Raw genomic sequence first — 24,548 nt, forward strand, 5'->3', positions numbered from 1 at the left:
TCAGGTTCGAACCAGGCCTGGGGTTGATCTGCTCCTGCACCTGCGCTTGCTCGTTACTAACTAAGATGATTGCTTCCCCCATCCGTCTCTGCTTCCTCATCATGCAAGGAATCATTGTGAAACATCAGACAGCTCATGTGGACCAGGACACAGTGGCTGTTTCAAATGTCTCTTATTTGTTTGAGATGGGATCTCATGCTATAGCCCAGGCTCACCCCAAACTCACTAGGTAACACGGGCTTGCCCCAAACTCACTAGGTAACCCAGCCTTGCCCTAAACTCACAGTGATCATCTTATCTCAGCCTCCACGTATTTGGTCATTTCAAACTTCTGACATGCATGGAGGCATGAGTACACATACATATATAATTCTATCCAGAGCTGACTCTGCAGTCTATGTATGTGTACATGTGTGCACATGTGTGTGCATGCACACACACTATATAATGCATGAGTACACATACATATATAATCCTATCCAGAGCTGACTCTGCAGTCTATGTATGTGTACATGTGTGCACATGTGTGTGTATGCACACACACTATATAATGCATGAGTACACATGCATATATAATCTTATCCAGAGCTGACTCTGCAGTCTATGTATGTGTACATGTGTGAGCATATGTGTGCATGCACACACACTATCTAATGCATGCATAAGTAGGTATCTGTATATGTTGAACACATGTGCCTGCATAAATAGTGGGTATATATGTGAGTTCACACAGGTATGTATACAGTATGCCTATTACGTATACATGCTGTTTACATGCATATACATAGGCAATGGCGTTCATATACATGCCATCTCATGAAAATTGTTGCGTTTTGTTTAAACTCTGTCCTCCCACCTCAGTCTGCCAGCAGCTGGGAACCACCATGCTCAACAGATAGCCATGGCACCGAGAATATACTAATATTTGGACAATGGGCCACCTGTACCAGGGTGGTCCCACAGAGCCTGACATGAAGCAGGCCATGTTTTTTTTTTAAAAAAATGTGGAAATATTTTCATTCAATATATTTTGATTATGTTTTACCTCATCCCCTCACTCCTCCCAGGTCCTCCCCATCTCCCTCCCACCTAAGTTCATGATCTTTCTCTCTTTTCATTTCTCTCTGTCTCTGTCTCTCTCAAACCCTCCCCAAAACAAAAAACAAAAATCAAAACAAACTAAATACCAATAAGACAAAAACGCCAAATTAAAAACATGTCCCCCAAATGTCAAAACAAAACAAAACTAAAAAAAAAAACCCACAAAACAAAACAAGAAAACACAGGGTCCATTTTGTGTAGTCCGACTCCTCCTGGACATGGGCCTGCTCTGGAGTGTGGCTGATGAACCCAGGAAACTCTGTCGGCAAAAACGCTTCTCCCTCTCCCAACGAGTGTCAGCTGCAAGTGGATCCTCAGATGGTAGTGTAGCTTGGAGTCCACTTCTCCTTCTCAGCAGGCCATACTTCAGTGTCAGCATACAGTCCCTCATGGATGCCATGACAAACCGCACGTTTCTCAGAACACATCACTGTACACCAGACACATGCAGCTAGGTTAGAATCTGCATGATGCTCAGCTGTGTGTAGACTGCGTGATTGACCATACACGGACACACTCACCCTTCACGTTGGTTTTCTCTCAGGGAACAATGCAGAAATCTATGTTTTAGACCCCGTATGATTTCCACCTCCTGAGTGGCAGCAGGCATGCGGTATGCATGCCTCCCTCTGCTGCACCCTGGAGCCCACAAAGAAGCTCCCCTCAGTTCAGTGGAAGGCAGTAGAATGCTCAATGACTTTAGGAGCCAAAACCGAGCTAAAATGGGTTAAAGCGTCTAGTGTGTGTAGCTACATAGGTTGCATCCAGCTCTCCATCCTTCCCTCCCCACTCTCACCCTGTTTTTCCCCCTCTGACTCTCGATGAAAAATAGGCTCCAGCTAATAGAATTACCCCTAGAGCCATCAATGCAAACGCTGTTTCGGGACAATCTCATTGGAACAAACGTATTTTTATTTGAACGGTGTTACTTGAAAAATTAAATCGTGCTGTCTGGTCCCCTCCCCCTTCCTGCACCCCATCCATACAGTCCTCTCCACGGGGAGCAGGGAGAGATGAACATATTCGAAATGAATTTGATCTGAGTTAATGATCCCTCGCTGCATTAATTGAAATGGAACCAGCCGATAGGCTACGTCAATCACACGCCAGTCCACAAGCACCCGCTCTATTTCAGGAGTCGGGTGGATGTGTCACGATTCGGGCTTTTTGTCTGGAAAGTTCAGAGGTGGGCTAGCGGCGTGGGCACTGAGTGTGTGTTAGTGTGGATGTGTGTGGTGTTAGCGGCGTGGGCACTGAGTGTGTGTTAGTGTGGATGTGTGTGGTGTTAGCGGCATGGGCACTGAGTGTGTGTTAGTGTGGATGTGTGTGGGTTAGCGGCATGGGCACTGAGTGTGTGTTAGTGTGGATGTGTGTGGTGTTAGCGGCGTGGGCACCCAGTGTGTGTTAGTGTGGATGTGTGTGGTGTTAGCGGCACGGGCACTGAGTGTGTGTTAGTGTGGATGTGTGTGGTGTTAGAGGGGTGGGCACTGTGTGTGGTTTGTGTTGTGTTAGAGGCGTGAGTACTGAATATGGGGTCGTGTGGGGTTGGAGGCGTGGGCACTGAGTGTGTGTTAGTGTGGATGTGTGTGGTGTTAGCGGCATGGGCACTGAGTGTGTGTTAGTGTGGATGTGTGTGGTATTAGAGGGGTGGGCACTGAGTGTGGTGTTAGTGTGTGCAAGGGAATGTGAAGGTCACCACTAATGCTCAAGGCCGGTACACAAATTGACACTAAAGCAATCTGAGCTAGAACTTTGCTTGAATGTCACATTGTGCTGAACTTGAGACACAGATTAGGTATTGTCCATATCTTTCTGCCTCTGTCTTCCTTTCTGTATATTCCCCAGTTTATGACGATAAACACTTCTGAAGGACAACAGAAGGCTGAAGGGATGTAGAAGGCTGGCAGGGAGCCTGGAGGGGCCTGGAAATCAAAGACATCATATTTGTATCTTAGGAGCCAGAGGTGGCTTTCCAAGGCAGTAAGAAAACTCTAGAGAGTCAGGGAAACTCTATTACCTCACTCAGCCTCAACAAGAACAGAGCCTGCACCCAGAGGGCTTCTTTCCCCAACTGACAATCTAGTACTGACACCACAAACTTCTAGTGACTTTATCTGGATGCTCTACAAGCAACACCAGCTGAGAGTGAGCAGAAGGGAAGTATTGACACCTGCCCATCACCATTTCTGGTTGGGGCACTGGCAAGTACATCTGCAGCTGCCTTGGCGTGTGTGTTGTTGTTGTTGTTTTACTTTTTGGTTTTGGTTCTTGGTTTTGCTTTCACCTTTGTTTTTGAACAGGACCACTGCGTACTTCATCTCATTATGTGGCTGGATGGTACAGAGAGACTGGTCTCAGGTGATCTTATTTTTATTAACTGAGATTATTATTTCTCTTTAAATGTGATTAGAGGCTGGAGAAAGGACTCAGGGGTTCACACTGCTCGTTTAGAGGACCTGAGCATTGTTCCTCTCTTAGGGTTCCTATTGCTGGAATGAAACACCAGGACCAGAGCGAGGTGGGGAGGAAGGGTTTATTTGGCTTGTGCTTCCACACCACTGTTCACTATCAAAGGAAGTCAAGACAGGAAGCTGGAGGGGTGCTGCTAACTAGTTTGCTCCCCATGGCTTGCTTAGCCTGCTTTCTTACAGAACCCAGGACCAACAGTCCAGGAATGGCAACATCTATCATAGGCTGGGCCCTCCCCCATCAATCACTAATTAAGAAAATAGCTAAAGGCTTATGCACAGCCTGGTCTTATGGAGGCATTTTTCAGTTGAGGCTCCCTCTTCTCCAATGACTTCAGCTTGTGTTAAGTTGGCATAAAATCAGTCAACAGTTACAGATGCCCACGCTGGATGGCTCACAACCACATGCCACCCAGAGGCAGGGACTCCATTGCCCTCTTCTGGCTTCCTGGCTACCTGTGCTTGTGTGTGCACACTGCCCCACAGAATTAAAACAAAAACCAATAAAAATAAATCTTTAAAAATGTGTGCATATCCCCCCAAAACACATAATTTTGAAAAAAATAAAAATATAGCTTTAAAAATTGGCTAATGAAGATGGAAGCACCATTGAGGACCTACTATGTGCCAGGAATCTCATTGCTAGGGGTTGAGGTATGGAAGGAGTCAGTGCCCTGCCTAGGCCCACACAGCTAGGAAACCATGGCTGCAGATGAGATGCTGTCCACCTAAGAAAAACATGCTCTTCCCTTCTCTTCTCCCTCTTTCTACTCTTTCATCCCCCTTTTCTTCCCCCTCTAGGCTTTCAGTGGGATGAACTGATTTTAGCTATAACAGTGTGCAGTTGTATTTGAAGCCCCTCCCTGGTAGGTATCTACACTTCCTGGGGCTCAAGGTCTAACTGAGTGGCAGCTACCACATGTGAATCAAGAACCATGAAAGCGTTGGTGGGTGGAAACCTGATGAGTTTAATGCCAAACAAGTCTGTGGTGGTTCAAGTCCTCAAAGGAAGCAGATGGTTGTGTTGAGGGCAAAGGTGTTCTTTTGTTTTCTTTTTTTCCCCCCATGATTTTGTACAGGGATCAAACAAATCAGGCATTTGTGTATTGGTCTTTTTGGTCTCTAAAAGAATGCCAGTTGTGTGTACAAAGATGATCATAGCCACAGCAACCTCTGAGTTCACAAAGATGCTAACTGCTCTTCAAGAAAGAGGATGCTAACCGCTCAAGATATCACACTTGGAAGAGAAGAGATATGGATACCACAAATAATTAAACACTTCTAGACACCTGCTAATGTGCCAGGGACTTTGAAACCTTTGCTTCTGCTAATGTGTTGGGGATTTTCAAGCCTTTATCTCTGTGAGTCCCATCGACAGCTAGAGGCAGACACAGCCAATCCCCTCCTTTAATTGATAAAGATATGGAAAGCCAGGACAGGCACTTTATCTGCCCATACAGTTCAAAAGGGCAAACAAAAAGCTTCATGGTCAAGTCTTTCGGATTCCAAGACCCGAACTTCTTAACCACAGAGCATTCTGAATGTGTGTTTGGAGGGAGGGAAGGGTGGCCACTGAGGAGAAGAGGTAGACATTGGCATCTTCATCCCAGGGCGGGGGCGGGGTGGGTGACCTTTCCTAACCAGCTAATTATTTTAATGGCAGAAGCAAATCTCATTTTCTAAATGTCTCTTCTGGTCTGATGTGGTTATCTGTGTTCTCTCTCTCTCTCTCTCTCTCTCTCTCTCTCTCTCTCTCTCTCCCCCCCCCCCCCCACCACCACTCTATACTCCCTGCTGTACCATAGACTGGATAAATACATTCCTCTGGTTTGTCTATTGGCAAGCTCCAAGTCCAAAATTTATTTGGGTTCAAGACTCTGTAATCTGAAGCCTAGAAACACCCCCCAAACTGAACTCCTCAGTCACCTGGTTTGTAACCAAGAATAGAAACATCCATGGTGGATACCATAGTGTGCTACCCAGCTCTTCCTTCAGGATGGAAGGACCAATTCTCTCAACTCCAGCCTCCCCTGATCATCCCAGTGAGGACCTCTTCTTGTTAGGTACGGCTGTGCCAAAAAGTATCCTGGAGTGCACCTCTGCACTCTAGCAGTCAGCGACAGATGATCTGGGATTAATTTTGCTGAGAGTAAACTATCTTCTTTGTCCATCATAATTATCCTTCATTAGCACCATCGCCACTATCTATATCTCCATAAACATCATCATTACCACGGTGACTAGCATCATTATCAGGTTCCTTATTACCACCATCACACCATCACTATCATCACCACCAACATCACCATCACAACCAACATTATTACTGTCGTTATCAGCACCATCATCATCACCATCACCATTGCTACTATCACCACCATCACCACCACCTTACCACCATCACCCCATCATCACTATCACCACCATCACCACCATCATCACCACCATTACCACCATCATCACCACCATCACCACCAACATCACCATCACAAACAACATTATTACTGTCATTATCAGCACCATCATCATCACCATCACCATTACTACCATCACCACCATCATCATAACCATCATCACCACCATCATCATCATCACCACCATCACCCCCATCACCACCATCATCATCACCACCATCATCATAACCATCACCACCATCATCACTATCACCACTATCACCCCACCATCACCCCATCATCATCACCACCATCATCACAAACATCACTATTATCATCACCATCATCATCACCATCACCATTGCTACCATCACCATCATCACCACATCACCATCATCACCCCATCATCATCTTCTCACCATGGATGAACTTACCACCTCTAGCATTTTGTAGTCATCATCTTTCCATCATTATGCCAAAATCCCCCAAACACACTTAAGAGCAGGAAAGGCTTGTTTTGGGTGATGGTTTTAGAGTTCCTGATACAAGGCCATCAGCCCTACTGCTTTGGGTCCATGGTGACTCAGGAGTTCAGGGCAAGACATATGGAAGAGAAGGTTTGTTCATCATGGTGTTGAGAAGCAGAAGAGGAAGTGAATGGGGTTCCAATGTTCCCTTCAAGGACTGATCTACAATTTCAGCTTTGATAAGACTCTGGGTCACTTTCTGGAAACAGTGAGGTACCTTCCCTTCTAGTTTTCCAGACTATAACATCTCTCCCTCCTCCAAAGCCCTGTACCAATCTAAGCTGCACTTACACCTTCAACCGGTGAATTTGATCGTGTTGTCTCTACCTGACATTCCTTTTCCTCTACCAGATAAACTCCTATTCACCCTTCAAGACACAATTAAAATAACCCCTTCCCAGGAAATAGACAAGATCTCCTGATAAAATTGGGAACACGGGGATGGGAGGAGAAGTGAGGGTGGAAGGGGAGGAGGAGGGGAGAAGGAAAGTGGAGAGGAGAACTTGAGGGAACGGGATAGTTGAGATGGGGAAAGGACAGATGAGATTAAAGAAAGAGATATTTTGATTGAGGGAGCCAATATGGGGCCAGCAAGAAACCTGGCACTAGAGAAATTCCCAGGAATGCACAAGGAGGACCCCAGCTAAGACCCTAAGCAATAGTGGAGAGGGTGACCAAACTGGTCTTACCCTGTAGTCAGATTGATGACTTAAATGTCACCATCGAACCTTCATCCAGAAACTGATGGAATCAGAGGCAGAGACCCGCATCAGAGCACTGGACTGAGCTCCCAAAGTCCTGCTGAAGAGTGGGAGGAGTGAGAATATGAGTAAGGAGGTCAAGACCATGATGAGGACATCCACTGAAACAGTTTACCTGAGCTAATGGGAGCTCACCAACTCCAACCAGACAGGGAAGGAACAAGCATAGGACAAAAGTAGACCCTCTGAATGTGGGTGACAGTTGCATGGCTGGGGCAGACTGCGGGGTTACTGACAGTGGTACCAGGCTTTGTCTTTCTCAGCCTAGATATGGTAGGGAGGGCCTTGGTCCTTCCTTAAAGCAATGTGCCTTACCCTCTCTAAGGAGTGGATGGGGTGAGGGAATGGGAGGAGGGGAGGGAGGGAGAACTGGGATTGGTATGTAAAAATATAGTTTGTTTTCTTTTTCAAAAAAAATAAAAGTAAACATATATATACATGTATATACATACATACACACAAACACACACACACACACACACACACACACACACTTCCCTAAAGACTTCTCTACACACCAAGAGAAGCAGTAACTTTTCCTCTTGGCCTTATCATCATTGGGTGGCCCTACTCTCTGTCCTCTCTTGTAGGACCCACCCCATACTTTAATAAGGTGTTAGATCAGCTCCTTTTTTATTGCTATGATCAAATGCACAAGAAGGGCCAGCTTCATGGAGGAAATGTTTATTCTATTTGAGAGACTACAGTAGAAAGGCTTGGTGGTTACGCTAGAGCATGAGGTGACTGATCATGTCATATATGTAGTTACAAAGTAGAAAGCAGACAGGAAGTGAGGTATGACTGTCAAACCCCAATGTCTGCCCCAATAATGTATTTCCTCCAGCAAGGCTCCACCTCCTAAAGATTCCTCAACTTTCCAAAACAGCGCCACCTGCTGGAGACCACATGTTCATACCCCTGAGCCTGTGAGGACATTTCATGTTGAAAGCATCACCAGTGCGGGGATGCATGACATTGTGTACTTTCTGTGGAGCAGACAATTGAGACCCAAGAAGGTGAAGTCAGGAGTTTGAGTCCAATGATCAAGGACAGGTCACTCAAGAAAGACTCGTTCCAAGTCAGCCAAGTCTCTCGTGCTTGCTCATACCCTCTGGGTCTCACAATCCTGCACAGTCATGCTTGATCAGCTAAGCATTCTCCTTTCTGGGGAGAACAGGCTTGTCAGTCCCCAAGGCTGAGTGTCAATAAGTGTCCATGCTACCTCCCACTCTGCTCCTAGACATGCTGATCAGTTGATCTGCACTTCCCCTTCCCTCCCGCCATGGGTCCTGATCTCTCTCTGTGAGATCCCGTCAAGGGATTGCTATTCAGCGTAATGGGAAGTGTCTGCTCCCAGCAGGGTATGTTCCCCAATCACCAAACCAATAGGTCCCCTACAGGCTTGGTTCATTCATTCTCCACGGGTCAGTGTCCCTGTCCAAAGCTTTGTTCTTGTGTAGGAAGGTCTAGAATCCAGAAGAGTGGGCACAAAGGGACACCAGGCAGCCATTTGTCATAAAACAGGGCAAGGACGGGCTCTGCACAGCGTCTGGGAAGAACCCTAGACTGGAGAGACACCAAGCAGCACAGAGACACCTTCCCTAAGAGGAATAACAACTGTGGACACAAGTCCTTGTTAAGAGGTAGACTGGGTATCAGTGGCACCCACGTGTTAGCAGCTACAGCTCAGATTTGGCCCTGGGAAGACAGAACAATTGTCCCCATTTTACTCATAAGAAATAAGAGACTGAGTCATTTGTCCAGAGTCAACCAAATCAGAATCAAGCCTGGAGGATCTCACCCTGAACTGGGTCCCCTATGGAAGAAAAGGAGCAAGGGAGCAGTGGGTTGAAGCCAGCACATCCTGGTCTAAAGTTCTGTGTTGTCCTGTCTTTCCTCAACAGTGTTCTACCATTTACACGGTCCCCTTAGGAGATAGAGCATCCACTGGGCTGACATTGGTGCATCCTGTCATTTATTCCATGCCGGTGCATTACGTACTGGGTTCTGGGAGCTGTGTGTTTCATAGGGAGACTGGAGTGGGGGGAATAACTCATTTTTCTGCTTCTGTGGAGACAGAAAACCTCAATCTAGAGCTCAGGGCTCACTGGTGAACTTGGAAGACAGTGGGATAAGGGACTCTGGGCATCTGCAGTAGGAAAAGTTGGTAGGGCCGGCAGAGGCTCAGGAGATTGTGGATGGAGGGTGGTGGGTCAGGCAGGCAGGTAGAAGAAGGCCATGGTTGGAGGTCAGCTGTCTGTGAGTCCATGGAATCCGAGGAAGTGAAAGATGACCAGGGCGGGGAGGGGTATTAGGAGCTGGATCCCTCAAGGACCTCACAGGCCCTCAAAACAGCCAGTCCTCAGTCTTGAAAAATAACAACTCAGCAGGAGGTCTTTCAGCAGGCTGGGCTGCTGTGGACTTAGAGTCGCAGACCCTGCTGGCTAAATTTTCAAGTGGTCAAAGCAGGACTTGGGCTTCTTCCTAGGAGAGGGCTCTGGTTCCCATAACAACCCTGATTCTAGGCAACACTGGGGCCATCTGGGGCAGCTCTTGCATGAGTCCTCAGTGACAAAAACGAAATGGAGCCCATGCTCTCTGCCTCTAGGAGTCTTCATGCTTGTGTTCTGACTAAAATAATTTATTAAAACATTAATATCTCCACCCACACATATGCAGCGATGACACAGAGGGGCTGTGTGATGTAACTACAGTCCCAGCGGAAACAAAATGGATGTCTTTTATAAATAGGGTGGGTGGAGGGTGTGGCTCAGTTGGTGGAGTGCTTTCCTAGTCTGGGAAAGTTCCGGGGTAACTCCCAGCACTGAATAAACCTGAGCGTGGTGGGTGTACCTGTGGTCTCAGCACTCTGGAGGTGGAGACAGGGGGATTGGAAATTCAGGGTCATCCTCAGGTATAGAGCGAGGCCATCCTGGGCTACATGAGATGAGGAGAGAGAGAGAGAGAGAGAGAGAGAGAGAGAGAGAGAGAGAGAGAGGGAATTTTGAATAAAAGTCAATAACTTTTTCTATCCCGTTAGGAGATGTCATTGACAATTTGTTTCGGAATAAGTAGTATCTCATTACAAATAAATAAATAAATAGTATCTCATTGTGATTGGCAACAGCAATAACAATAAGTGTTCCAGTTGCCCCTGCTTCACAATAAACTGACCCAAGATGTAGTGAGGTAGAAGAACCGTCCATTTCCACTGCCCCGTTCTGTGGGTTGAGAACATGGAAAGAGAACAGCAGAAACAGCTTGTCTTTGCCCCACAATATCTGGGACCTCCTCTGGGGGATGGGACAGCTGAGGACATGCCAGTGGCCAGAAGTTAGAATCATCTAGAAGAGTCTTCACTCACGTGTGGTACGGTTGCTGCAGACTATTGTCGGTGATTGAAACTAGGACACTGGCCAGCACGGGTTGTGGTGTCTCACTATGGTCTCCCTGCACAGGCGACTTCGGACTTCCTCACGGTATGGTGGCCGGGCTCTAGGAGCAAACACCCTGCCCAGAACAGGGAGGAAATCGAGCTGATATTGAGGCACACGACCTCACTTCCTTTGCACTGCTGATCATGGAGGTCTGGACATGTTCAAGAGGGAATGTGGAACTGGAAAGATGGTGCCAAGGACAAATCACTTGTTGCATAAGCATAAGGACCTGATTTCAGATTCCCAGAATCTAGGAAGAAAGTCAGGCATTGGGGCATGTGCTTGTGACCTTAATTTCAGGAGGAGGCAGATATGCAGAACCCGAACACTCATGAGCCAGAGCGGTGTTCTGATCTCCTAGTAAACACACAGAGGTCCTTTCTAACTCTGACCAGGAGCAAAAAAGAGCAGAAACAAGAGACAGATCACTTCTGGATCTTTCCATGAAAAAAAATATAAGTGTAAAAAATAATAGAAATATTTTAGACATTTAAAAAATAATCAAAATATAAAAATAATTTAAGAAATATTCTTTAAAAGAATAAAAAGAAGCTAATGACCAAACCTTACAATGGTCTACAACTTGACCGCTTTAAACAAACAGCCCCATGACCGAGTGAAGTCGCATTGTCCTGATGTCCCTAAGGAGACGCTGAACACAATGTGTGCTCAGTGCAGTGTAGGTTCCAAGTCACGACTCTGGTTAGCCCAAGGGTCTAACCTGGTTTTCTGATCCTCTCTACATCCCCATTCCATGAGCCATGCCTCTTTCTGAGTACACACAAGAAAAGCTGGTTGCCAGTGAGGTTTACACCCATCTTAACCGCTCAATAAAACCTTGGGAGACTTCCTCAAATTCAGAGAAGTTAAATCCTGACACTTTAACAGCTCGTTCACGATACACAAACCAGATGGACCAGGGCCTTGAATCCATTCCGCTGCCATCAGGCAGCAATCACGTTACAGGCTTCACTGGCCGGGCACAGAACCTGGCTCTTTGTTCTATCCACAGACACCCCAGAGCAGGGGCAGAAGGTACCTATTTCCTGTCTCGCATCTGTTTATGAAGGCACCACCAAAGAAGAGGGTCTGTTGGTCTCTCATTCTTTGAGCTCTTTGTGAGTCAGGCGAGATTTTAAAATCTGGGCATTCTCTAAAGAAATGGACCGGGAAGCCCCTTCCTTCACAGCATCCGCACTGTGCTGGCTGGGAGTGGGGCCCCTGCCAGTGAGAATAAAAAGTCCACCCACTGTTTGTATGTGCATGAACCTGATACAGGCTGAGGGGATGGCTCAGTTGCTAAGGTACTTATCTTGTAAGCATGGGGACCTTAGTTTGATCCCCAGAATCCACTAGATAGATAGATGATAGATAGATGATTAAATTGATAGATAGATGATAGATAGGTAGGTAGGTGTGTAGAGGATATATGATAGATAGATAGATAGATAGATGATAGATAGATAGATGATAGATAGATAGATATAGATAGATGATAGATGATAGAAAGATAGATAGATGATAAATGATAGATAGATAGATAGATAGATAGATACCAGACATTGATGTGGGAGTGATTTCTTTCTAATCTGTTGTTTTCATTGGTTAATTAATAAAGAAACTGCCTTGGCCCATTTGATAGGCCAACCCTTAGGTGGGTAATGTAAACAGAACAGAATGCTGGGAGAAAGAAAGCCGAGTGAGGAGTCGCCATGAATCTCCCGCTCCAGACAGACGTGGGTTAAGATCTTTCCTGGTAAGCCAGCTCGTGGTGCTACACAGAATATTAGAAATGGGTTAGATCAATATGTAAGAGCTAGCGAATAAGAGTCTGGAACTAATGGGCCAGGCAGTGTTTAAAAGAATACAGTTTCCATGTAATTATTTTGGGTAAAGCTAGCTGTACGGGCAGCCGGGCGCCACTAACGTAGCCCGCCACTCCTCACTGTCACTACAAGACATGATGGTCCATACTTGTAATTCCAGTTCTGAAGAGCCAGAGCCAGACAGACCCCTAGGATTCCCTGACCAGTGAGCCTAGTCTGCTTGGTGAACTTCAGGACAATGAGAGAGAGCATGACCCTGCCTCAAAAGTCAAAACAGACATCTGTTTTGAGTTAGGCTTCCAGTTTCTGGTTTCCACAAGCACATACACAAGCATGTACACCCCTCCACATACATGATAACATGGATGCACTAGTACATGTGAACACAAACAAGAATAGAATGAAAGAAAACCCTTTGTCAGACACAAGTCGCTGTTAAGTTGAGGCAAGTGACATCAATTCTGAGCCCTCTGTCTGCATCCAAGACTCATATTGCTGCACCAAGTTATGGAAAGCAGAGGAAGGAGGAGCCCTCTTGGCTGAGACGTGGTACCCGCTCAGCTTCTGATTGTCATCAGGCTTTCAAGAGCTCAGCAAGGTGAATGAGAATGCAGGGCATGGCCTCACCGGGAATTCAATTCAAGCGTGTAGCCTGGAACTTCCCTAAAGGCAATCTGACAGGTACCTGTAACAGAAGTGAAGAAAACACACATGAAAAGGGGGTGTCTCTTCCATGAAGAGAGACAAGGGTGGGTAGACTCTGGTAAGTCCAGTGTGTGTGACAGTTCTTCTCAGGGACTTTTATACTAATATTACTTGGCCTTTTCTAGGTGACCAAATCAAAGTGTCTACAAGGGTGTGTATGAAGAGGGAGGGAGCAAGCATCCAAGGGATTTGATCACAGAATATGACACCTCATGGGTAAGGTAAGAAGATGGATGGTGTGTGGGTGAGTGCATCGTTAGATGGATGACTGCATGGTTAGAGACATGGATGGATGGATGGATGGATGGATGATGATTGGTCGGATGGATGCATGGATCGATGGATGATGGTTGGATAGAGAGATGGATGGATGGATGGATGGGTGAATGCATAGCTGCATGGGCACATTAATGGATGGATACATGCACACATACATGGATAGATGCATGGATGGATTGATGGACAGATGAATTGGCAAACTGATAAAATGAAAGCACACATGCAGACATAATTGCATGAGTTTAGGAGGTATGCATGCATACATACACAGATTGATAGGCGGCTTGTTGCCAGATGGATGGATGCATACATGAATGAATGAGAAGAGGGATGGATGGGCACACTGACGAACAAATATACAGAAGACAAACAATAGATAAATAGAGTGTTATTCATTTTTATTATCGATGTCACTGGATGTAGAATCACCATGGAAACAAATGTCTCTGGGTGTGTGTTGGATGAGGAGTGAGAGCTACATGCATCTGTAGGTCTAAGGCTGAGCTATAGAGTGCCGATAGGAATTATGTCTGTCTAGTAAAAGTTCCATAGTAAATTCTCTTCCAATGGTGATGTAAACCTGTTTTCTACCAGTTGTGAGTAATCTGACCCCCAGAGGCCTCAGTTTCCCCATCTGAAGATGTACATGATAAGAGTGGCCGCCTGAGTGTTACCATGGAGACAGATTAAACTGAGGATTTGGACACACAGCAGCCCACACCTAGGATCTCAGCCTTCAGGATCCTGAGGAAGGAAGGCCGCTCTGTACTGCACAGAGGTGGAGTCTGACTGGAGGAAATAGGTCACTACGGGCCTTTGAAGATTAGACACGCCCTTGGTCTAGTCCGTTTCCCTCTGCTTCCTGTGTGCTGTGCTGTGAACAGCCACCGCCTTACACCTTCCCTACCATGATGGACCTGAAGTAGTGAGCCAAAATGAACTGCCTCCCTTACAGTGTTTCTGCTGGGCATTTGTCACAGCTAAGTAGAAGTTACTGATAAACTCATTATGACACTTGGCTGTTTGCTCCTTCAGCTGCTCCCACCAAAGCCTAAACGAGTGGAAACAGCAGTCTGGAACTAACTTAACCTTAACTCACAAGTAGTTTGCCTCGGATACTTTGCTGTCATGAGAGAAAATTGATATACCCACCAAAGCCGCTTTTACATCACTTTTAACTCCGTTGATCTTAAAAAAAATTAAGCGTATTTTATTCATTTCTTAACTTTCTAAATCGCACACAAATTGCTTTAGTTAATTATTGAAACAAAAACGTTTTATGGATAAAGCAAACTTGATTACTGTGGATGAGTGCATTTATATATTTCTGTATTCTGTTTGCTAACATTTTCACATATATGTGCATTGCAGATACTGGAACAATGTGAATGTCCTTCAACTGATGAAAGAATAATGACAATTTGGAACATATACACGGTGAAATACTATTCAGCAGTAAAGAAAAAGAACTAGAAAGTATCATAGTAAGTGAGGTGACTCCGACCCAGAAAGATGAACGCCAATATTCTCTCTCTTCTGTGGTTCTTAGCTTCAAATCTTCAGATGTGAGCATCCAACCTGGAGTGACCACAGACATCAGGAAAGTAAAAAGGGACCACAGAATGTGAGGCTAGAGAGGGGAATGACAAGATACAGCTGATAGGAAGGGGGACATTAGAAAAATGGGGAACAGAGGGGCTTTAACTATGGAGGAAGAGGGAGGTCAACACAGGAGGAGAGGAAGGGTGGAAGGACAGATAACACAAAAGGATGTTTAATAAAGTCGCAAGTAATCATATAAATTTATATTTATGTAATCTATATTATATGTGTAAGATATAAGGTACTATATATGTATATATATACAGCATTATGCTACTTGGTCTTGCTATGACTTCCTGCAAGAGTCATAGACTAACAAACCCTCCTGTAAAGGCATGAGAAACTGCCTGTGGTCAGGGGAGTCTGGAGACCCCAAAACAATAGGCTCTTGTTGTTGCCCTTGGTCTCCTCTCAAAGGTTGAGGGTGGGCCCCTGCTGCTGAAGGCATCACACACTTCAGACCCAGGACTCAGACTGGAGGTCACCTGAAAGCATCCCATGGTCTGGGTTTTATAGAATCTGAAGGCACCGTGCTGTCCCAAGAGAGACTCAATCAATGGTCCTCTCCAGCTGTGATATCTATAAGCTAAAACAATGGCCGGCACGGCAAGACACTCCTGAGGGTGCAATAGTGGACCTCACGGCTTGATGGTAATCCAGAGTTCTCCAATTTGTACTTAAAGCCTGCTGTACAGGAGGAGAATCATGCCTGGTACTGGGAACCTAGCCCACTACCCAGGGTTAGAGAGGTCTATCTTAGAAGAGACTTTGCTACTAAAAGGTCTCTAAACCAGCATAATTCCAGCTACATTCTAAAACTTGTCCTTATACCTAGAGGTACATGTAACTTTCACGCCTCACCAAAGACGCTTCGCTTTGCAGCAAATGGAAACCATCACCAAAACCCCCAACAGGTCATGATGCAGAGATGAACTTATGGCATTGTGTCCACCCCAATGGATGCATCCACAACACAACCCCTACCCCTACGTCTCAGAGAACAGTGCAGAGGAGACAGAACTATCGTAAGAACCAGAGGACCAGGAAGTTTGCTCTGACTGTGCCTGCGAGAAATGACTGGGAAACTACACTCATGACCTTGGCAACACCAAATGGCATGCTAACATGGCAAGGGGAAAATCTCACATGGCGTCACCCTGGGTAAAGAACTGGTGGCTACTAATGGTAGCTAAGCGCGGGAGAATGAGCCTCTTCCCACGATGAACCGTGTTATTGGCTAACCAGTGCACAGTACTCAGCCCTGAAATCATATACACACAAGCCAAACTAAACAAACCCAGCAGCTTGTATCTATGTATTTACGTGTTTCTATATGTATGTAACAGCAACAGCAAGGAGACGTGGAAGGAGCTGGAGGAGGGAAAGGGAAGGAGAGAAGTGGTCTAATCACATATTAATTAAAAATTTAAATGAATAAAAATAAGTAAACAAAATGACCCCTCTCAATTCTCAACAGTCATCATCACTGCGCGGATTTTGCAGGAAGAAGAAAGAGTTCATCTTGTTGACATTGCTGTTGTTATTCACAGTCTCCACATGTGTAAGGGTACAGGCATGTCTCAGGGAGGGAGCACGCGCTTGGCTAGAGTCAGGTTCCAGGTTCAAGTCTCAGCCCCAGGAATAAAACACAATAAACAAAGTGTACACAAAGCATGTTATAATTTTGCAGTACAGGAGGAAAGAAGTGATTGCAGGGAGCTTTCAGTCAGACGGGCGTTCTATTACAGCTGAGCATACAGCTGTGACCTCACAGACAGCGCCGCAGCTGATACGAGACCTCCCCAAAGAGGTCAGGGATGTGTGCAGGCGGCCTGCGTCCAGCCCCTGCAGAAGGATAACTATCCATCTTGCTCTCAAACTCAGGAAGTTCCCCCCAAGCATTCTGTCAATAACTCATCCTGGGAGCTTAATAACATTTCCTTGCAGGAAGTCCTTCCCCTCATCCTAGCTAAGTCTTTCCCGCTGTCCTGTCATCTGAATGGATGGGTCTCTTTCCCCCCACCTCAGCTCTTGAGAGTCAAGGGCCAAGTGTGAGGAGCAGGGCAGGACGATGTGCAGTGTGTCCGTTTGCTCTTGATAGTGGTGGTGCCCCCCAGGACCCTGGCATGGAAATGACTGTGGCCATCTGTTACAGCTGGAAATGGCCAAGGCTTCTGTCTGCAGTACGGCTCCAGCCCAAAGGGTCCCCAGGGACCCTCCCCCAACCTGCCCATTCCCTGGACTAGAGGCTTCACTCTGCGTCAGTCGGCTCCCTGAGCTCCTTCCTGTCATATTTTATGCATCGTGATGGTCGTTTCAGTCAAGATTGATGCGATTCATATCCTTCCAAGCTGGGGTAAATGGAAAGTCAGGAAATGCCATGGAAAGGGGGACCCAGGAACACAGAAAAGGGGTGTAGAAGTGAGTCCCAGAGTCAGACAGGCATTTATCTGTTTATGGATTTGGCCAGCTGGTCTCCTTTGCCACTGTGAGCAAGCAAGTTTCTTCCAGAAACTTCTTCCCTCTCAAAAGCTCCACTGAGTGTGGGGTGTAAAAGCAGCAGCCCAGTGTGATAGAGTAGAGTCCCAGGCAGTGCTGAGCTCGGGTGACTCTGACCCTAAGTAACACTCTTGGGACTCACGAGCATCAAGACACCACAGAGCCCTCAGAATATGGCTCGCGAGGACAGACATATAGATCCATGGTTCTTCAATTGCTCAGCCTCAGGTGTAGCATCTGTCACGGGACCTGATGACGGTATTTTCTTCATAGGCGTCAGGCACGTGCTTAAAGAAATGGGGCATGCCAAGGACAGAGGCCAGACCACGTAGGGCGGGTTTGCTGCTGTGTGTTCTTAAGTGAACCACTAAATATCTCTCCCTCCATTTTCATATCCAGAAAATGGTGGAGACCATAGGAAGAGCAGCGCCCTTACCGAGACAGTGTGAATTGGCGTAGACAAGGTACTCAGAGATGGGTCCCGGACCTGGTAAATGTCGATTGAGTTTGCCATTTATATTAATTCAACATGAGTAGCTGTATTAGGTGTACTCCTACAATTTTTTTTCAGTTGAACCCTAGGGATGAGCACAGCTTGACGGATTCATACCTCTGGCTTATCCGGTGGAGTAAAGACATGCATTGAAACACACAGGGGGGAGAGCAAGGAGAAAGACACCTTGATTGAGGGAGCCATTATGAAGTAGGGAGAAACCTGGCACTAGAGAAATTCCCAGGAATCCACAAGGATGACTCCAGCTAAGACCTTAAGCAATAGAGAAGAAGGTGCCCGAACTGACCTTCCCCTGTAATCAGATTGATTGACTACCTTACAGCATAGAACCTTCACCTGATGGAAGCAAATGCAGAGACCCACAGCTAAGCACAGACAAACTCCCAGAGTCCAATTGAGTAGAGGGTGGAGAGATAACATGAGCAAAGGGATCAAGACCATGATGGGGAAACCCACAGAAACAGCTGGCCTGAGCTAGTGGAAGCTGGCTGACTCTGGACTGACAGCAGGGGACCCTGCATAGGACCAAACTGGGCCCCCTGAATGTGGGTGACAGTTGTGTGACTGGGGCAGTCTGTGGGGCCACTGGCAGTGGGACCACAATTTATCCCTAGTATATGAACTGGCTTTTTGGAGCCCATTCCCTATGGAGGGACTCCTTGCTCAGCCTAGATACAAAGGGGATGGCTTTGCTCCTGCCTCAAAGTGACGTGATGGACTTTGTTGACTCCCCATGGGAGGACTTACCCTCTCTGAGAAGTAAATGGGGATGGGGTTGGGGGAAGGTGGGGGAGCAGAAGGAGGGGAGGGATTAGGAACTGGGACTATTATGTAAAATGAAAAAAAGACTGATTTAAAAAAAATTAAAAACCAGTATATGTAATACATATGTATTTTCCCATATGCCCACAAGACTTCCATCAAAATAAAACATTGTTTTAAAGTAAAATTTCAGAATTTGGGCTACATGGTCAAATTGCCTAGTCTGTCTCAGATCCATGACAGGCAGTTTGTATGTAACATTTGTCATTCTGTCTGCAGCTGTGAAGCAGGTCCCCTAAAGGATTGGTGTTGTTGAATGAGATAACACACGTGAGACTCTGAGGGTGTCTGGCCAATGCTACACCTTTGGTGTTAGGATTTTAGGGGCAAAGTTCATGGTTGGCAAGTGTCTCCTTCTAGAAATGGCCATAGGATAGTCACCTCACCTTCCTCAGCCTTGCATTTAAGTATTTTCCTATTTTTTTTTTTTTTTGGTTTTTTTCGAGACAGGGTTTCTCTGTGGCTTTGGAGCCTGTCCTGGAACTAGCTCTGTAGACCAGGCTGGCCTCGAACTCACAAAGATCCGCCTGCCTCTGCCTCCCGAGTGCTGGGATTAAAGGCGTGCGCCACCATCGCCCGGCAGTATTTTCCTATTTTATTGCATGAAATTTTAAGATCTAATGTGTAGGGCTAGGGAAAGGAGGGTAAATTGAAACTGCACCAATGGGCACTCAGTTCATGGTAAGTGACAACCAACATAACCATCACCACCGCTACTATAACAATCACCATCATTACCACCACCACCACCACCACCACCACCACCACCATCACCACCACCATCATCATCATCATGACCATCACCACCAACATCACCATCATCATCATCACCATCATCATCACCACCATCACCATCATCATCACCACCAACATCACCATCATTATTATCATCATCACCATCACCATCACCACCACCATCACCATCATTATCATCATCACCATCATTATCATCATCACCATCATCATCACTACCACCATCACCGCCATCATCACTATGATCATCATTATCATCACATCATCATCACCCTCATCACCATCAATATCACCATTATCATTATCACCACCACCACCACCACCAGTATTGTTACCACCATCACCAGCATCACCATCATCATCGTCATTACTACCTCAGTGACACCATACTGTGATCAGGAGAGCTCCAGATGAGACCATGGTTTATCAAGAAGGAAGCAGAAGTCTGGAAGAGGCCAGAAGGCCCTGCCTTTGGTGTTCTTAATCCGCATAGTCCTGATCACTCCTTTGTACTTCAACCTAACAATCCCAAGGAAAGAACACTAAGAGAAAAAGCGACCTAACAACCCTCAGGACAGGGTGGCATACAGCTCATCTCCTCTGTTGTCTGTGTGAACCCACAAGCCTCATTCACCAACCCTGAAGTAGATTTCCTCCGCAACATGGGTAATCTGTGAGTTCCAGGTGACTGGTGACACCGTGGAAACCAACTCACTTTCTCAAGCTCCCAGTGAAATTTAAAGACATTAGATCTGCGGGCCACCATGAGACAATGGTAACCATTGATAGCAGATCTTCAGACCACCATGAGATGGTGGTGACCACTGGTTTCAGAGACTGGGGAGGTGACTCAGTGGGCAAAGTACTTGTTGCACAGTGGGAGGACCAGAGTTTGACTACCCAGAGCTCCAGTGGGCATAATGGCTGCCTGTGTTTGTTGAATGAATATTATCAGTTTTCCTGTCCTGCAAGTCCTGACAACAGGTGATTCGATTAATTTTAAGTATGACCCACTTATCCTTCAAATGCCTATCTATTGACACTCAGTAAACAGATAAAGAAAGTGAGGCTCGAAGAGGTGAGGTCAAGTGCCCTTGATCACTCAATTTGAGAGAAGCAGAGCCGGCCTCCAAGCACATACTGTCTTTCCGCTACCCCGCCCCATTGACCTAGCCCTTACCCAAGTGTCTTGGACATCACCAGACACGCAGAGCACGGTCTGGAGCTGCCTGCTGAATGAAAAAGCAACTGTCAGGGACCATCTGCAGGAGTCTCCCTGGGAATATCTGTCTTTTTCTACTTTTGACCAAGTCGAAGCCTCTTTCCTCACCAGTTCCCCGGGGTCTCTTAAAACACCAGGAGGAGGCAGTGGCGCTCAGGCAGAGGAGCCAGCTTGCCCCGGGAGATTAACATGAGAGATTAACATCCAGGCATGTCAGAGTGCCTTCCTCCTCCTCCCAGAGCCCCCAGGCCATCTCGCTTTCTCCCAGCGACTTCAGTGAAGTCACTCTGGTCCTGGCATCGGCTTCTGCACCTGGTAAGGAGCTCCTGGCCGCCTGCCTCATTTCCCTTACAAGGTTAAGTGGGGCTAAATTGGAAAGCTGTTTAAGAGAGCAGGCTGAGACTCCAAAGGTCAAGAGTTCGAATCCAGACTCTGTCATTTGTCTGCCTTGTAAAATCCGAGGGAGAGAATCTTCCAGAATCTGAGTTCTGATGCCCGGGAAGATATGATGTCAATATGCACAGTATTAAAACACATATTTTACAGACCTTGTGTGTGTGTTGGTGTTGCTAATGGCATACTCTCATTGGATAAATGGGAACCATTCCCACTCTTTCTGTTTTATACTAAGATGCCGTGAATTTAAAAATAGTTTTGTTTGGGGAAGTGGAAGGCAGGCAGCTTCACTGTGAATGGGAACTAATGCACACGGACATTGCAGAAACAAATGCGACAGGGAAGGTTATTAAGATAGATAGAGATCCGCAGGCTGGGGTGTGGCTCAGTGGCAGAACATTTGCCTGGCATAGACAAGGTCCTGGGTTCTAATACCAGCACCACAGAGAGGAAAAAGAGAAGAAAGGGGGGACATTGTAGCTATCGTGACAACCGTCAATGTATGAGCTAAGTTAACATGGAAGGCAGAGGGAGGCCCACAAAATGGGAAGATGACCCTCACCTCCCTCTTGTCATGAAGCTAAGGTTCAGAGAAATCAGTTGCCTGCCTTAGGTCATGCAGTAAAGCTCAGTTCTGCTTTTCATTGTATTCTGCCCTATATTCCACAGTTTGTCTTCATTTAACCATATTTGACTTTATGCTTAACTTTATTTTGAGCTGTTTCTGTACTTGGGTCTTAAGCTAGGTCTCTACTCTGGAGGAATAGAAACCACACCCTGCATTATTTGGTGGTCCAGGGTTGGTGGGTTCATCTGCTTTCCAGTGTGCACCAACGCCCACACAGCTGGTAGCACCTTCCTGGAGAACCCCAAAAAAAAGATATTGTTTCATGCGTGTGTGTGTGTGTGTGTGTGTGTGTGTGTGTGTGTGTGTACATGCATGTGGAGGCCAGGATTTGACCTCTAGTGGTATTACTCAGAAATTATTTCACATTATATATCTGTGTATGGGTATATGCACGAGTGTAGGTACCCCTGGGTTCCCCAGGAGCAGAATTTATAGGTGATTGTGAACCACCCAAGAGATGTTAGGAAATGAACCTGGGTTCTTTAGAAGAGTGCCTTGCGTTCTGAAACACTGACCTCTCTCTCCAGATCCTACTATGTGTTTTTAGAACAGGGTCTCTCTTTGGCCTGAAGCTCCCAGGTCATCATAGGCTTTCTAGCCAGCAAGCATGGGGGATCTTTCTCCATTTTTCTCGTGCTAGGATTGTAAGCACACACCATCACACCTGCATTTTGACGGATTTGGGCAACACGCTCCGGTCCTTATGCTTGCTCTGCCTGTATTCTACCCACTGACCCATCTCCATAGGCCCTCTTTGCTTCTGCAAAAGACTCTTGCTACGAAGACTCAGCTGACCTTGAACTTGAGATCCTGCTTCCTGAGTGCTGGGATTATTAGGTGTTCATGATCAAATGGTGCCTAGAGGGTCCTTGAACTCATTCCTTATGGGTGGGAAGGCTATTGTTAACCTGTGATCATCGTTATCATTATCAGCTAGTGATGTCTGCGGTGGGTAGGAAGCAAGAACACAGGGTCAAATGTGCTGTAAAGTCTGTGTCTGGAATGTAATCTAAGCTCTATTAGAGGCACAGCTTGTAAGATCTGAATTTCCTTGCCTTGGAGATCTCCTGCTCCAACCCTCCCAGTTTACACACACATTGTACGTCAAGAGGTTGAGTAAGGAGAAGATCCACAGAGATGGATCCAGTTCGGCCAAGAGTTTTTCTCCCACACTGTGACTGACTCACAGGAAGAACCTCCAGTCAATAGCACTGGCTCCGTTAGCAATTCCTGTCATCCGTGGACCCCTCAGGAGGGCAGCTCTAGAGAGCAGGGGGAGGGGGAAGAATTCTGACCCTCTCTGACTATCTGACTGCCATGTCCACAAGGAGATTCCCTCAGAGGCGGTGACAGCATATCGCCCCCAGTAGAGGCTCTCAGAGGATTCACCTCTCTCTTCCACCTTCATGACTTGGCTGTGTTTACTCTGCTCGCAAAGTGGCTTCCTGTTTCCAAGAGGAACGAGGTTTTTTAAAGGCTTATAAAATGGGATTCAAAAGGCTTTTTGGACATCAAATGACTCATTAAAAAAAAAGGAATGTCTCAGCAGTTTTAGGGTTTGTGAGTGGAAGCCATGCAAACCATGCAGTGTGTGCCTCCCACACATCTGTGCACCAATGCATTCTGGAAAGAGAGAGCGGTGGAAAGGGAGATAGATCTCTCTGAACCTGAGGTCTGAGTGTCCAAAGTCCAAAGACATGGTGGCTTTTATTATGTCAAGAGCATATTTGACTAGAGAGATTGCCCTGAGCTAACTTTAGGAAAGCTAACGAAGGCACAGACCCGCACACATATTTGTAGTCTGGGCTATTTGGTTAGCTTCCTTCTGTTTATTCCACAGTGTTTTGTTTTGTTTCAGATAGTGTCTCATGTAGTCCAGGCTGGCCAGGAACTCTCTGTGTATATGTGGATGCCCTTGAATTCCTGATTCTCGCGCCTTCACCTTCCAAGTGCTGGGATCACCAGTGTGCACCCCCACGTCCCATTTATGCAGTGCTGGAGTCAAACTCACAGTGCCAGGCGTGCTAAGTGAGTGCTCTACCCCTGAGACACAATTCCAAGCTCCCCGCCATGACGCGCTCTATGGCACAGTTTCTTCACCCCCAGCAACCTTAATATTTGGGTGGGAGCATTCTTTGCGTCTGGAGCTATACCGAGAGCTGTGGGAAACTGGATGACAGACAGCTTTTGTCTCTACCCACTCAAGAAGCACCCTTCCATCAGATGTGACCACTAAGATGGCCAGCTGTGCCCTGAGTTACTGAGGTATTCCTCTCATGGAGGACTAATACTCTAGAGTTAGAGTTCATCATTACAGCACGTTCTAGAGTTGATAACTTTGGGGGAGAGGGTGGAAGTAGGTAAATATATGACCCTTCTAGAAATAAAACAAAATGAAGCTCTAATATTAATAGGAAAACCAAAACAAAATAGTCCAGTGTCTGCGGCTCTTCAGAAGACCTCGACCGGTTGCAGTTAGTGGCCCTAATATGCCTTTCTTGTTAACGGGGAACGCTCCCCACAGGCTCATGGTTTGAACGCTCTCCACACCCACGCCAGCCTGTGGCTCTGTTCTGAAGGCTGTGAAATCATTAGGAGGCAGAGCCTGGCTAGCA

This window comes from Microtus oregoni, unplaced genomic scaffold (assembly GCF_018167655.1).
Source record: "Microtus oregoni isolate MIOR12 unplaced genomic scaffold, Mior012 000003F_ref0000135, whole genome shotgun sequence".
Lineage (NCBI taxonomy): Eukaryota > Metazoa > Chordata > Mammalia > Rodentia > Cricetidae > Microtus > Microtus oregoni.